This window comes from Macaca thibetana, chromosome 11, assembly GCF_024542745.1.
Source record: "Macaca thibetana thibetana isolate TM-01 chromosome 11, ASM2454274v1, whole genome shotgun sequence".
Lineage (NCBI taxonomy): Eukaryota > Metazoa > Chordata > Mammalia > Primates > Cercopithecidae > Macaca > Macaca thibetana.
The window spans coordinates 8,651,292-8,668,594 of NC_065588.1; the positions used below are offsets into that span (position 1 = coordinate 8,651,292).

The 17,303-nt window shown below is 39.7% G+C and overlaps 1 long non-coding RNA gene across 1 annotated transcript; it reads left to right on the top strand.

Annotated features, from left to right (window-relative positions):
- Positions 1 to 1,026: 1,026 nt before the first annotated feature.
- Positions 1,027 to 12,119, top strand: LOC126931403 (uncharacterized). The gene is made up of 3 exons (XR_007717845.1): positions 1,027 to 1,373; positions 1,622 to 2,542; positions 10,202 to 12,119. It is a non-coding gene; the product is annotated as an uncharacterized LOC126931403 (long non-coding RNA).
- The last annotated feature ends 5,184 nt before the right edge of the window (positions 12,120 to 17,303 follow it).

Below are 17,303 nucleotides of genomic sequence, written 5' to 3' on the forward strand. Positions count from 1 at the left end.
TACCTATTGGTACAAATGGGATTGGGGGTGTCAGTAATGTTTTTTTCCTGACCTGAGTAGCAATTACATGAGTGTATTTGATCTGTGAAAGGTGTAGAAGAGAACAATGTAATTGTATGGTTTTTTGTATGCATTTAAACTTCAGAAACAAGTTCAAAGCATACTAAAAATTCTACTGAAGAAACAAGAAAAATAGTTTTAAGTAACCTAGAATGTGAGAAATATTTCAGTATCCGAATGGATCCCACCCCCGCTTCAATTTTACTTTCAAGGCATTTCCCTTTCTGAAGTGTAGCAGCAGCTAAAATCCGTACATGTCCTTGGTAGTAAAATGTAAGACTTCAGGCTCTATGGAATCCTCACAGAGATAGGTATGCATGCCTGCCACTTCTCTGTGTTAATGAGGGTTTACTTTCAGAGGGCTCTGGGGCAAGGATGAAGCACAGTGAATTGTAAAGTAACTATGACCCCAGAGAGCTTTGCTCACTCTGAGCATGGCTTGTGTTTTGGGCTTCAACCCATCTCAGGAGGAGTGTTGCAGGTTGGATTTTTCACAAGCAGATGCTGAAACTACGTGGGAGCTGTCAAACAGTTATTAGGAAGTTATACCTTGGAAAGGAAGCAGAGTTAGGGGATGATGACATAACAGAAAGGGATACAGAAAGAATTTGAACCATGATGCAGGTGCAACAGAGACCAAGCCTGCTTGGCAGGGAGGGCTGGAGAAAGTGGTGACTGTCAGTTTATTTTCATAGTAAATTGTCCTTATGATGTATTTCTGGTTCATAGAAAGGAAAACAAATTGCAGGAGCCACTGAGTTCACAATAAATACATTGGGAAACAAATTACTCTTCACACCATCAGATGTATAATTTAAGGCAAGAACTATCTCATTCATTTTCTGCACTCAGAACTGTGTTTGCTACTTAAAATATCTGTGAACCAATGAAAATTTCAAATGAGCAGCAGGATGAAAAGCAAATGAGAAATTTAATCTGTTCTTCCAGTAAAAGGCAATCATTATTGTAGATTTATCCATCCTGATTGGTTAATCAGAAACGGGTTTCGAAATTGGCAAAAGGCTCTGGAAATGTTGGCTTTGGGAATTGCCTGAAGTGATACCCATTAGTTCAGTTAACCATCTTCTCAGAGAAGTGGTGAAGACTCCCCTTTAACCATCTGCATCCAGATACCCTTGGAAATTCTATGACAGTTGGAGCTGTCATAGAACTGTTGGCTGAAGTGGGTTGCTTGGCACAGGTTGATACATAATATAGAAAAAGGATATGACACTGAGAATTTGTGATGAGACAAAACGGGATAGGTAACTAAAGGACTGAGTAAACCATATGAAGTTGGAGAATAAAATCAGGTAGGAAAGACAGATTGATAAGAGAAAATTAGAAAAAGGAGTAAATGAGAGAATAAGAAATATTATGAAATAGGTGTGTTTCTCATTGACAGTCTCCTAAAACGTTTTTGGTGTGCTCCTCTCACCTAAGACAATTGAGTCCCCTCACAGAGAGCACTTATCATGACAACAGCAGAGATTGTACGTATACATGGGCCGAAATGCAGTCTTTCTTTCCACGTGATACTACTTCGCTTTTGTCTTCCTAGATTCCAAGATGGCCGAGAGATCAGAAGTTTTGGGTGTGGCACCTGTCATACTGCAGATGAGCAGAGATCCCACCAACTTCTACATAGGGCGAACACTGTGGTTCAGCATTGCTCTTCTTCATGCTTCAGCTGTGCATGTAGGGCACATCCCCTGGCTTGATATCAAGGAAGAATTCCAGTGCCACGGGAATAGCAGAAGCCTGTCTAGCAGAGCGCTATGAGAACCGCTTCACGTGGCCTGTTCTAGGAGTGTGGGACATGGTTGGCTTTATCTTCTCCTCCATCCTTTTTGTGATGGAGTTTGTTGTCTCTCAGAATATGCATAAACAAACCAAAATGCATAAGAAGCAGTCTGTAGATGAAGAAAGATCCCACAGCATTGTCGGCGATGCAGACCATGCAAAGATGGAAGAAGACATGACTTTTGACCTATCCCAGCAAAAGTCCCTGTTGAAACAGTGTCTGGTCTACTTTCTGGGACACATGTCTCTAACAGGTGATCTTCTTGGCCATCCTTCCTCACTGTCACCGACCACTGACCACAAAACCCATTTGGTGCAGTGATCATTTGTGTCCTGGGCCTTATTCATGTGTGTTAATGGGGACACAGGAAAAGATAATGTCCGTCATACTGCTGATTACACTTTCAGTCTTATCATGACTCTCTGTCTTATATGCTTCATGTGCACCCTGAGCTCACTCACGGGTGGCATTCTGTCGGAGACAAAGGGACTTCATGAAATCCTAACAGTAGTCCTGATGCTCATCACTGACAAAGTATGAACAGATGAAGAAACGGCCATTGTGACCTTATACTGAAGCAATACATACTTTATTCTTATTTGATATTTCCAGATGGCCTTATCTTAAAAATATGCAACTGGGAAGTTGCATATTTTAACAAGCATGCTTTCTTGTTATGTAAGTAATCACTTTATTCTAAAGAACACAGTTGGAATAAGGTTCAGAACACTTTAAAATGAAGAATCTGAGGGTACCAACATGTAGTTAGATAGAGCAAGATCTAGTTTTTGATAGCACTACAGGGTGACTGCAGTCAACAGTAATTCATTGTACATTTAAAAATTGGCTGGGCGTAGTGGCTAATGCCTGTAATCCCAGCACTTTGGGAGGCCGGGCCGGGTGGATCACTTGAGGTCAGGAATTCAAGACCGGCCTGAACAACATGGTGAGATCTTGTCTCTACTAAAAATACAAGTTAGGACCGGGCACGGTGGCTCACGCCTGTAATTGCAGCACTTTGCATGTCTGAGGCGGGTGGATTACCTGAGGTCAGTAGTTCAAGACCCACCTGGCCAACATGGTGAAACTCCGTCTCTGTTAAAAAAAAATACAAAAAAATCACCAGGCGTGGTAGTGGGCCCCCACAGTCTGAGGCAGGAGAATCGCTTGAACCCAGGAGGCAGAGATTGAAGTGAGACAAGATCACACCACTGCACTCCAGCCTGGGCAACAGAAAGAGACTCTGTCTCAAAAACAAAACAAAAGAAAAAAAAATAGCTAGGCTAATTTTTGGACACTTTGGGTGTCCAAGGCGGGTGGATTACCTGAGGTCAATAGTTCAAGACCCGCCTAGCCAACATGGTGAAACCCTATTTCTACTAAAAAAGTACAAAAAAATTAGCCAGGCATGGTGGCAGGCGACTGTAATCCCAGCTACTTGGGAGGCTGAGGCAGGAGAATTGCTTGAACCTGAGAGGCGGAGGTTGCAGTGTGCTGCGATCGTGCCACTGCACTCCAACGTGGGTGACAGAGTGAGACCCCATCTCAAAAAAAAAGTTTCTCTTTAAAAAAATAAAAATAACAGTATAATTTAAATGTTTGTAACACAAAAAAGTGATAAATCCTTGAGGCGATGGATACCCAAATTACTCTGATGTGGTTATTGCAAATTTTATGTCTATATCAAAATATTTCATGTGCTCCATAAATATATACACCCACTACATATCCTTAAAAATCAAAAATTAAAAAAATTAAAAGTAAGGAAATTGAGGGTACTCACCACGACTAGTGTTGAAATCTCACCACAGCTACTATATTGAGGTATTTTTTTTTCTATTTCAGCAAGGCAATTCTTATGACCTACAGCTGTTTAAAATTAAAGAATATTCTCTAATGTCTCTTTGAATATGTTACTCATACATATTTTCTATATCCTGAGTTTAAGATGTTTTACTTTTGGTGTTTATTGTTTCTTTTTAATGGCTTCATATACCAGAAATGGAGAAGATTTCTTCCCAGGGTAATCAAAGAAAAAGGCTCACACTCCATTATCAGCCCCCGAAGCTGAAATTCCATTTAAACTATTCCCTGCGTTTTCTACATCAGAAATTATAAATTATTCTCATGTGCTATGTCAGTATCAAAAAATTAAACATAGCTTCACTATGTACATCATGCGTTGATGCCCTTCAACATTTAAAGTACCAGGACAATACACACTTAATCACATGTAATGCGTATATGTGTAACTGTACATTAATATATCCCATACATATAAGGCATGTACATTATACTACTTATATTACATAACACATTGTATAGCATTTCCTCATGAACATATCTGCCATATGGTTGTCAGCTAGTCCATTATGTTCTTTATTTTACATAAGATATCATACTATTATTTTGTTGTTGTTTGAGACCGAGTCTCACTCTATTACCCAGACTGGAGTGCAGTGGTGCCATCTCAGCCCACTGCAACCTCCGCCTCCCAGGTTCAAGTGATTCTCCTGCCTCAGCCTCCCGAGTAGCTGGGATTACAGTTGCGCACCACCATGCCCAGCTAATATTTTTTGTATTTTAATAAAGATGGGGTTTCACCATGTTCGCCAGGCTGGTCTCAATCTCCTGACCTCGTGATCCGCCCGCCTTGGCCTCCTAAGGTATCATACTGTTAATCAGACCAAGTACATTCTATTCAATAAATCTTTACCAACATACATATTACCACCAGTATGACTTCTTTTCCACCAAGCTTCCATGAGCCAGCAAACTACTCTCTTTTGCTCCAGGTCCATTATGTGGCAATTTCTAATATAAAATTATACCCGGCATCTGCATGTGACTCAAGAGCCAGCCATATCATCTGAAATCACTCGTTTCCCTTAAATAAAACATTTCAGTGGGGTAATGACTAATCAGCCCATAATCATAATTTTGATATCATGTATTTGACATTTTTCAATCTGGAAGGATTCTGTGATTCAATGTGGCTGTCAAGGTCTTAATACAAGCAACTTGCAGCTGACTTAAAATTGAATAAACTTGACCCACATCATACACTGTAACGTGTTAATTTATGCTCAATGGACATACAATGTTTAACCACGTATGTGCACATGTAATGTTTTACCATAAAGTACTAAATCCTTCTAATTCTCTCTTATCAGCCTTTCTTCCCCAGCTGATTTTATTCTCCAACTTCTTCCCATGGTTTATTTATTCAGTCCTCTAAACAGTTATCCATCCTGTTTTCTCTCATCACAAATTCTCAGTGTCATTTCCTTCTTTTTCTAAGTTAGGTACCAACCTGTGCCAAGCAACCCACTTCAGCCAACAGTTCTATGACAGCTTCGACTGTCACAGAACCCCCATGGGTACCTGGATGCAGATGCTTAAAGGGAAGCCTTCACCACTTCTCTCAGAGAAGTACTTATTTAAGATGGTTAACTGAACTAATGGGTATCACTTCAGGCAATTCCCAAGGCCAACATTTCCAGAGCCTTTCGCCAATTTCAAAACCTGTTTCTGGTTAACCAATCAGGATGGATAAATCTATAATAATGATTGCCTTCTACTGGAAGAGCAAGTTAAATTTCTCATTTGCTTTTCATTCTGCTGCTCATTTGAAATTTTCGTTGGTTCACAGATATCTTAAGTAGCAAACACAGTTCTGAGTGCAGAAAATGAATGAGACAGTCTTGCCTTGAATTATACATCTAATGATGTGAAGAGTAGTTTTTTCCAACATATTTATTGTGAACTTGGTGGCTCCTGCAATTTGTTTTCCTTTCTATGAACCAGAAATACATCATAAGAACTATTTATTATGAAAATAAACTGACAGTCACCACCTTCTCCAGCCCTCCCTGCCAAGCTGACTTGGTCTCTGTTGTGCCTGCATCACGGTTCAAATTCTTTCTGTATCCCTTTTTGTTCTCTCATCATCCCCTAACTCTGCTTCATTTCAAAAAAATAATTCCTAATACATGTTTGACAGCCCCCATGTAGTTTCAGCATCTGCTTCTGAAAAATCCAGCCTGCAACACTCCTCCTAAGATGGGTTGAAGCCCAAAAAACAAGCCATGCCCACAGTGGGCAGGATTCTCCCTCTAGCCCTGGGGTCACAGTTACTTTACAATTCACTGTCCTTCATCCTTGCCCCAGAACCTTCTGAAAATAAACCATCATTTAGCACAGAGAAGTGGCAGGCATGCATAAACTATCTCTCTGTGGATTTCACAGAGCCTGAAACCTTATTTATTTAATCCAGGACCTGCTGGATTGGAGGTTTTAGCTGCTGCTCAGCTTTGGAGAGGAAAATGCATTGAAATGAAAAACGGAGGGATGTAGAAGGCATTCAAATGCTGAAATTTTCCTACCCATCTACATTTTTAAGTCATTTGAAACTATTTCTCTCATTTCTTGAGTAGCATTTGTAGTACACTGTGAGCTTCTAAGTTTAAATGCATACAAAACAATACTCAAGTACAAAAGTAACTTTCATATATTCTGAGTATATAATTGCTAAGACCCAAAGTGGGATTACATACCCCATTATGCTTAGCCATAAACTTAAATAATTCAGCAAAGATATTTACCAGAGCACTATTAGCAATAGTCTGAGACTGAAAGCAGTTGGTGGTGCTTTATATATCTGTAAAGGAGCATGTTTTATAATTGATTAACCCCAATAAATCTCATCATCTCTTACTAATTTAGCCTCTATACCACCATATTCAACAAACCTAAACAAAGTATTAAAGTAATCATACATATTTTCATAAAACATTAGGTCAAGGTGTAGCTTTATGAGATGGAAAAATAAGCTATATTTTCTAATTTGATAATGCTTATATTTCCATGAAACCATTTATGAAATTAAAAGATAAAGGAAACTATCGTACTAAATTCGGAATAAAGAGTTTAATTGAACTGGCACATAAAGCATGAACATACTGCCCACACCCTCCTCAAATATTTAATAATCTTAAATATGTTATTAAATCAGATATACATATATAAGGGAAAGTAAGAATACTGAAAAGTGTGCTTGGATAAACCAAAGTATACCTTAACCTAAAGCATCAGGCTTATACACAGAAGATTTCTTATTAAATAATTACTTTGAACCAAAGCTAGCCCAAACAAACAAAATTTAGTAATTATGCTCACTTATTTATTTACAATTAAAACTATAGGAAATAGAATTTTCCTTAGGCACTATCATGAAGTATCTTAAGGGAAAGATGAGAGAATTATCAAAAGTACAAAATAGCAAAATAGCAAAGCTAATTCCTTTTGTCTTCTGCATAATGAATTAACTAGAACATGTTCAGAAAGAGAACTTTAGATAAAAACCCCAAAATCTGGCAAGCTACTCCTGGTCAATTTTAATGAAAAAATTTGTCTCTGTAGCAAAATAGGAGAAGATATTTAAACGGAGGTGAAATGCCATTAAAGCCTGTTATCAACTGGTTATCCAGAATAAAATTTTGGTTATTTACTTAAAGAATAATTAATCTCAGTATCAATTTAAATATTAATCTAAAGAGGAACAACTCTTTAGAAATAGAAAATTATCTTATCTAAAGAGTAAACAAATCTTACTGATTGGGGTAAAGATGAAGAGAATTTTTCCTCTCCTCTGAAGGTTGGAATCTACTGAAATGGACTGAAAATAGGCTGATTAACAGGAAATTAAAGTATATACATGTATTAATGTGCATAAGCATGGGAATGAATCTGAAGAGCAGACAATAGCTTGTAAATGATTGTCTTTGGAAACTAAATGGGACCAGAGAACTGATAATATTATGTGATAAAGTCCACCCAGGTGTAGTTATATTCCTCAATCTTCTACCTGAGATGGATAATACAAATTCAGGGAGAAGGATGGAAGGCAATTGTTTTCTCTTTGGTAGGTCTAGTATTAAGGCAGATAAAGGAATTTCAGAAAAAATTCCCACCCTGCACTGGGAGGAAGGGAGACAGGAAAGGTCACAAAAGCCTTGATTCTGAGGCAGGTTCTCAGTCCTTAATATTTTCATTCAAAGTGCTCAGCATGCCAAAGTGCCATATTTTGGGGCATCATTTTTTTAGCCCAAACATTGCCTAAAAGCAGCCACTGATTAAGAAAGTGTTCAAGCTCAACAATACTATGATTTTAATTCCAATTATCTTAATAAACTCTTAGTAGTTTACTGAATTAATGTATTTGCATATAGAAGAAACACGGTTAAAAGTCGCAAGTAAAATTCTTGCGTAAGCTATGTCACATCAAATAAACACTGACCGTTAACCAGCCAGGTAGAGACCCCCATCTACATAATGAAAGATTAGGGTGGAATGGCCAGCTTCCTCATCCACTATGTAAATGGCACACCTAGTCCGGTCAATCTCTGGGTCCTATGTAAATCAGACACTGCATTCTCAACCTCATCTATAAAACCTTGTGAATTTCACCACAGAACTGGAAGTACATTTCACCACAGAACTGGAAGACCCACTCAGGTGCCCGTCTCTGCAGGAGAGAGAGTTATTCTCTTTTTCTTTCACCTATAAAACCTCTGCTCTTAAACTCACTACTTGTGTGTTTGCATCCTCGATTCCTTTGATGTGAGACAACAAACCTCGGGTGTGTACCCCAAACAACAACGCTACTTCATTTTGGGGCCACATCTGGGATTGTCAGAAGGGTGAGTACAGGAGCAGACCCCAACTCTTTCCTTTTATTTTGAGGCTCCTAGGTTTGCTAAATGTTTCAAGGTTGTAAACTGCCTGCTTTACAATTTGGTAAGACCTGGGGACATATGAAATTAATCACACCTCCAAGTATGCTGGAAAAAGTCAGAGTTTATCTGTGTCTAGTACATAATTAAAACAACTCATCAGGTTTTATACTAGTTAAAAATTGCTAAAAGTTACCATTATAACATGTAATTCAAACTACTAAAAATAGATTTACATGTGAGTTATGTAAAAACAGTAAAATGTGTTTAAATAAAAGATTATAAGGCATAGAAATGTAAATTTTGCCTATAGCCTTAAGTTAGATAAGATAAAACTAAAGGTTTAAGCAAGTTGTGGAAAGACTGTAAAAATTAATCTTGAAAAAAATCCCATATGTAAACATTAATTCAAAAGGGTATTATATGGTCTTTTAATAAATTGAGCATTGAAATAAAAGCACAGCATGATTGTCTTAAGATGCTAGTCTGCCCTTTAATAAAAGGATTATAAAAGGTTTATAAAAATTTCATCTCATGGTCAAATTGGTTAAAATTAGATGGAACTGTCTATGAGGTTTCATTAAAAAATTGTGATTAACAATAATAAACTAATGCAAGGGTAAAATTCAGCTTTGAACAGGATTTTCATGTAATAGTAAAGGCAAAGAAAGGTTTTTGCCTTTTTAAAATTTTTGAGTCAACATTAGAGCAAAATGAATTACTTATGGTAATCTGAAATTCTATTTCATAACATCAAGAGTTTTAAACCTTGATATTATTTAACAGGCTTCCCAAAATCAAACTTTGGTTTCAAAATTGTCTTTTCTGATGCCTGGCTTCCTAGGTGGTTCAAAAAGCCTCTGAAATATCCAGAGGCGGTAAACAGGATTATTTAACATGTTTAGGTACATGAGATTGCCAAAATGATGTTTAATCTTCAGGTTATCTTTTAGTGAATGATATTAATATATGTTCCAAAATAGTGCAGGATGTCTAAAATTCTGGTGTCTAAGTATCTGCTATCAATCATAATTAAGGTTGAAGTTATTGTAAACCACAGAAATAACCAAATATCTTTGTCAGTCATGTTTTTAACTGTAACTACACTGAAAGTTTTGTCATTTTCAGACAATTGTTGTCTTGCTTTGTTCTTTATCAAAAGATGGTTTATAATTAAGCTGTAAGACTTTAACAGGTGTTCTCAAATGCAGATTTCTAATAGCTTTCGAAGACTATAACATTGGAATAGAGAGGAAATGTACAGGACTCATGAAGAGCTGAAATGTTTATGAATATCAAACAGGAGTTAACTGCATGAACTACACTAATAGAAGTCTGAAGTGATTTTTTTTGCTGAAAACGTTGCTAATCCTTGCTTTGTTCTTCAAAGTCAAGGAAACTTTTCTCATAAGCTATCTACAGCATTTAACAATTAAGTAAGGTATATTCCTGTGAACAAAATTGGAAGCATATTTGTTTCTCACTGTCTGGTACCTCTAAAATTTGGAAACTATTTGTGAGTATTCTTAACTTACGGCAATATAATTATTTGCGTCAGTGCAATAAGAATCCTTTTTTCTTTTCTTTTTTTTTTTTGCAACAGGACACAATTGGAGAACTGGTTGTTTTACCAAGGCTTTGACTAGAAGGGTGTGTTTCCCTTTAAGGAATCAAGCTGAATTTGCAGAGTCAATAAAAGCCCTTTGGGGAAGACTGGCCTCATTCAAAATCTCTGTACAGGATTCCTAAACTGCAGTGAGTAAAGAATGCCACTTTCTTATAGGCCCAGAAACCCTATGTGCTTGGGACTTCAGGAAGAGAGAAGGTTATCCAGCTCACAGGTACTTGAGGGTACAAACCCATGACTGGGCTTGGCTTTAAAAAGTCTTATCTAAGATTCCTAGTGGAACGGAGTTCCATCAAAGCCAATTTAAAAGCCTATGGGAAGGATAATTATTCTTGCTGTTCTTTATTCAAATAATCAGATCAAGTATAAAACTAAAGTTTATTCTACAAGCAACACAGTTTTACTGAAAATGAGGACTGGAGAGAGAAAAATTATGCTCCAAGACGTATCATACATTTGGCGTTAAATTCTAGTCTCACTGGTTGTTTTAAGTCTTTTTGCTTTTTGTTTATTGTCGGTTTTTTTTTTTTTTTTTGCCTATATTTTAGACTAACCCTGCTTATTACTGTGAATCAAACAGTGATCTCCTGCAGCTCTGAAGAAACAAAACAGGATTGGTAATGTAAAAATTTGGATCAATATGCTAGTTCTGGGTAATTATCCTACAAATTCCACAAAGTAAATTGGGTGCCCATAAACCAGAGGTTTCTTTGTTTGGGCTCCTGCCTGCTCCACGGAGTGGGAGGCCCAGGTCTGCAGCTGTGGGTTGGGTGGCTGCAGCTACATCTGGGAGGGCAGATACTGCCTGCTCCTGGCCCCTTCTAAGAGCACAGGGAGCCTCAGATCCACAGCGCAGCTTGGGCAGCTGCAGCCGCACCCAGGAGGGTACGGCTCCTTCCTGCTCCATAGCGCAGGAGGCCTGCGTCTGCAGCCACAGTTTGGGCTACCGTGACACCTGGAAAGCTCCTGCCCCTGACTCAGAAGAGGCAAGGCTCCAACCAGCTTCATGGAGTGTGCAGCTCTTGCTGCAGGTGGTGTGATGGCAGCAGCCACTGCCATCAATCCCCCTCTGAAGAGGTACACATAATTACCATTAGAATAGAGATGATGACTGCTCTTAACCGCTTCATGCTGACAAGGGGTGTTGTTTTGGGAAAATGATGGTCGAGTCTCTCTCAGAGACTTATCTAAGGGTCTCCAGTAAAAGGGAGCCATCATCCAAGGCTCCATTTCCATGATCATTTGTAGTTTGTCAGCCCATTCTTTTTGTTTCTTCTGAGCTGTAGTCAGAGATCACTGGTTAGTTCACCCCTACAATTGTCAAAAGCTACAAATAGTTCAAAAGCAAATCTTCATTGATTCTGAAAAACAAAATAAAAGACTCAACAATATTCCAAGCAAAAAGTCAAACAAGATTACTTCAGTCTTCCAGTCAACTCATTTTGACAATCTCCAAAGTTATCAGAAATCTGCACTCAGGGACTACAATCCATCCCTCGAAGAGGATCAAAATAAGACAACAATTGTCTCTGAATGTGAAAATATCCTAGGATAGTCCATCAAAACACAATTGACAAAACAAATTTGGTCACCTCCGTGGTCTAAAATAACCTAACACAATAATCCTAATTATGATTGATAACACATACTCAAACACCAGAATTTTATAAATCTCATAACATTTTGGAACACATATTAACATCATTCACTAAAATATAACCTGAAGATCAAACACCACCTTATCTCAACAACCCTATGTAACTAAATATGTCAGATAATCCTGTTTACCTCTCCCTTGGGTGCTCCAGGAGCCCTCTGTAGCATTCAAAAGTTAGGGACCAGAAAAGACAACTTTGAAGCTGGAATTTGACTTTGGGGTGCCTATCAAACATGTTAAAGCCTTAAAATAGTTAATAGAATTTCAGGTTACCTTAAGTCATCCATTTAAATGACTCAAAGGAAGACCTTTTATTCACTAAAAGGTAAGATCTACTTTTCCAACCAATCTGTTTCTTGTCCTTCTTTTCTTTTGTCAGTAGTTTATTCACAAAGCAAACAACAATCTTTCATTGCACAAAAATCTTGTTCAAGAGAAAGCCAACCTTCACTTTTGCGTTAGACTATTAACATAAACCTCAATTTTAAAAAATAAAACTTTACAGACAAATTCACCCAATCTTAATCAGTTTGACCATGAGCTAAGATTCCTACAAATGCTTTATAACCCTTTACAATTTTTTTTTGAGACAGAGTCTCACTCTGTTGCCCACACTGGAGTGCAGTGGTGCAATCTCAGCTCACTGCAACCTCCACTTCCTGGGTTCAAGCGATTCTTCTGCCTCAGCCTCCTGAGTAGCTGGGACGACAGATGTGTGCCACCATACCTGGCTAATTTTTGCATTTTTAGTAGAGACAGGGTTTCGCTATGTTAATCAGGCTGGTCTCGAACTCCTGACCTCATGATCTGCCTGCCTCTGCCTCCCAATACAAATTTTTGTTAAAGAGCATGTCAGTGCCTCAAGAAACCCTTGTTGTGCTTTTATTTCAATGTTCAATTAATACACTTTTGAACTTAGTCAATATGTTCACACAGAATTTCTTTTTCAAGATTAATTTTTATAAACCTTTCATAACTTGTTTGAACCTTTGCCTGCCTACACCCAATGTTGCAAGACCGCCATTAAAAGTCTCGTTTCTGCTGTTCTTCATGTTTCCAAGTCCATTCTTTGGATTCGGACGGGTGAATGTGTGTTTCTCACAGTAGACAAATATAAAATCCAGAGAAAAATGTATGCTGACAATTCTGAAGGCATTTCTATTTTGATTTTAACAATAATTTTAAAACCAGCTTATTTATTTAAGTTATACTCAAGTCATGTGAATTTGAAATTGTTTAGACTCATCTACTTAATTTATGAGCTCTCTTTTACTTATAAGCCAATTTGGTAGACACAACATATAATAATAATTCTACATACAAATAAACACATCTAGATGTATGTACACTAAGATTTAATAGCTTGGAACCCTAGCTATGAGATTACAGTACAAGATCATTGGTTTTACTTTGTTTGCCCCAGTAGATAATTCAATGAAGGCAATGAACTAAAATTTCTGATGAAGCACTTTCCATGGCAGTTTGATTTTTAAAGGTCAAACATCCCCAGACTCCAAAGAACACTGGGACCAAACAGCACCAAAGGAGAGCATCACACATTAACCAGGACCCATGCTTAGAACAGCAGCACAAAAGTCTGAAAATATGCACTTTCCCATTCAACAGTAAACTCCAGATTCCATACAATGTTGGGGCCGAACAGTATTGCAAATGCAAGAGAAAATTCTAAGGAGAGTTTAGTACCAGATCTCAGAACCTCTGCCTAGGGTATCCCCTTTGGAGAGGTTAAGGTCTAGAGGATGCCCCGGGGCATCCCCGTTTGGGATTCCATCTTAAGAGTGTCAGAGGTCTCTGACCTTAGGTGGGCCCCAGTGCCGCTTTATGTTTTCCCTCCAGAGACGATGACCTACTATGAGCTTTATAAGGCCATGCATTCCCATGCTGCCTGTTCCACTAGAGTGATAGCCATGAACTAAAGGACATTACAGCTTTATTTTTCTTTCAAAATATTTGATCTAAGTGCTTATTTTCTTTAAGTCAATCAGTTAGAGCTCTTTCTTTGTATAAACATGATACACATAACACATATATATCTAAACAGACAAACACAAAGAGCTCCAGTAGTTGTAAGATTCTTTTTGTGCCAATCTCCTAATTGCATTGCTGGCCCTGGATTGGGGCCCTTCAAGAACCAGGATCAGGAAAACATGCAGTTTCTAAAGCCTAATGAGTAGGCATAGCTGGAAGGCAAAAACAGATTTTGAGAGAGATCCATTGGCTCCTAATCCCCAGGGCCCCATGAGGAAAACAGGGGTTTTTTTCCCAAAATGGGTCAGTGGTGCCGCCTCTTTTTCCCAAGGAGGCCCAGGCCACCAGAAGCCATCCTGGAGCCCCTCATATGTGCAATAAGTAAGACAAAATGGAGAAAAATAATTCAGTCAATTGAGTAGAAAAACAAGATGTATGAAGAGAAAAGACAAAGGCCTTTTAAATATAAGTATAGCTTGGATACCCATGGACATCTACTTTTAATTAAGCTAACTTTTAACCACAGTGCTCCTTTAAGAAGTCTTTTTAAGTCTCTTGTTATCCAACTTCAGCCATAACAAATAGCCAACTGAACTCATGGAGAGGCAGAGAATACAGTGATTTTTATCATTCCTGCAATCATTCCCACAACCAGTTTGCAGAGAGAAGCCAGAAGTCCAACTGGTAAGACCTTTTATCCTTTTGGTAGCATGTCAGGCTTCTGGATTCCCTTACCCTGAGCGATGGAGCACTATTGACCCTGAAGTCTTGTGAAGAGGAAAAAGCTTTTTTCTTTCTCCAGAGTCTGAGGGTCAAAGGAGTTCCAGTGATTTAGGATGCACTCAAGGAGTGCAGGCTGAAAATGATTGGTTTGTTACCCACCTGGGAAAAGGGGAAAAATGCATCCCTTTGTTCCTCTCTCTTCCCAGAAAATACCCAGGGTACCTGGACAGAAAAGAGACACCTCTTTTTCTTCTTCCGATCTTATATCCCCAAGTCCCAGAGACTTGTGCAGGTGCCGACCATGAGTGCAAGTGCAACCTTCACCCATGAAGCGGGGAGGCATAGCTAACAGGAATATTTGCATTCACCTTAGCCATGTCTAAGCCTCCTGCTGTTGTTGGTAACTTTTGAGTTCCCTAGACCTTATCTGTGCCATGGATGCGAGCATGATCTTCATCCATGAAGCAGGAGGGTCCAATCAGCTGGAATCAGTCATGCTCATCTGCACTGTGCCCCTCAACTCCTGCTTTTACATCTGCCTCAGGTCTAGTGTTCCATTCCAGGGCTTCAAACTAAGGCTTGGGACAAAAAGGTGCCTCTGGAGGGTGTATGAACCCATTAAATTAATCCCAGATGGCCCTCGCCAAATTGCAGCTGGCAACTGGCAGGGGCTGCTCCTCCATTGCCCCACTATCACAACAAGTGAAGCTGTAAAGGCAGGTCCTCCTCAAATAAGGGAGAGAAAGGGAGTCCCAGGAATTAGGGACCTGGCCTAAGATGGTGACAACTAAGAGGCTGGGTTTCCTGAGTCATCCCTCATGGTTGTGCTAAGAGAAGAGGGCCCTAGATTGGAGAGGAGAACTGAAAGGCTTACTCGAGTCCAGGAGGAGTCCATCCTCCTTCCCCTGATCCCCAGAATCACCCAGGGCTCCTGGACGGCAACGACAGTCTGAACCACTGGAGCTGGGGAGGGGAGGCCAGGTCCTATCAGTCCTGTTGGACGATTTGTGAGATTGGCCCCAGACCTGGCGACCCATGTCTTCAGTGACTGTCTGCCCTCCATGGTCCCCATTGCAACCTGGACAGAATTGAGGTGGCCTCCCCCTGCTGTCCAGACAAACCCTCCTAAAGTGCCCTGGCTCACCACATTTATAGCAGTTAGCAGGCGTATCTCGGGGACTCTGGGATTTGTGAGCCTGTAAGGAGGCTATTAGCCTCTGCATTTTTCTTGTGTCTCTTTTACCTCTCTTGGGCCTCCTGATCCCTATTGTAAAAGACCAAGGTGGACACTTTCAGGAGGTCTTCTAAAGTACAGCCTGGTTCTATGGCCTGTTTCTGCAACTTCCTCCTGATATCAGGGGCTACCTGATTAATAAAGTCATCCCCTAGGACTATCTGTCCCTCTACTGAATCAGGAGCTAGAGGAGGGTGTTTTACCAAGACCCCTTTTAGCCTTTCCAGGAAGACAGTGGGACTCCCATCCAATCCCAGGTCTACCATGGATAGCCCAGTGCAATCAAGAGGCCTAGCCCCAGTCCCTCGCAAGCCCTCCAATATGAACACCTGAAAGAGTTTCCTCCTCTATTCTCCCATTTTGTCACTGGAGTCCCATTTAGGATCCTCCAGTAGTACTGCTATTCTTCCAATTAAATAAGTCTCATCTTCTTCCCTGGACCCATATAAAACATAAAGCTCATCCCTTGTAAAATTCTCTGCTGCTTGCAGGGCGGCCTGCTTTTCAGCAGTGGTTAGGGTTTGATTCAAAAGCAATATGGCATCCTTCCATGTTACTTGGGTTACTTTCTGGAAAGCTTCTACATACCTATTAGGGACATCTGAAAACCTGCCAAGATCCCCCTTAGTTTGCAATAAATCCTGAAAAGGGCACCTGGATCTTAATGGGGCCATATCCACCAGGCATCTGTTGTAGGGGCAGGAGTGAGACTGGCACCTGCCTAAAATGAGGATTTCTAGACGTACCTAGAGGTACCTTTGGGGCTTGCTTCCCTATTTCCCCAGGATTGCCCCTTGTAGCCTCTCCTGAGGTGACCACTAGGAGGGCTGAATCAATCTTACCATGTTGGCAAAGATCCGGGTTAACATGCAAGGCAAAGAAGGCCTGCACATAAGGGACCTAGGACCCTTTGCCCTCATGTTTACAGAAAAGCTTCCTTCCTGAGGCAATGCTTCTCTTCTGTGCCTCAAAGTGCTTGGCACTAAGTTGGCAACCAAATAAATTACAAGAACATTTTCACCACAAATTTACATACAGATACCAAGGCACACTTTGCTACATCTGTGCTACTCTTAACCTTTCATTTTATACTTTCAATGACCAAGCCAAATGCTCTTTCTACCCAGTAATATCTCTGGCTTGCAACAACATCCTTTACATTTAACACTGTATATAAAAGAGATAGGAACCATGATACCCATGAAAGAAAGAAAAGAACAATAGGAAAGACTGGAGGTCCTAGTGCTGACACCCTAATGGGCAGTTGGGGACTGGAGTTAGTCCAGGGGCCTTTGAATAACACTGAAATGTAGCCTTGGCCAGATACCCTCAGTTGCCCCAGGACCTCCTTCCAGTGCCACGTGATGGCTAGACCTCCATGAAGGGAAACTGGATTAGAACAAAGTCAACATTCCCAATACCTGAGGTTGATGAGGAATTGACAGTATCCCTCCTCAGCAAGCCTGTTCTTCATG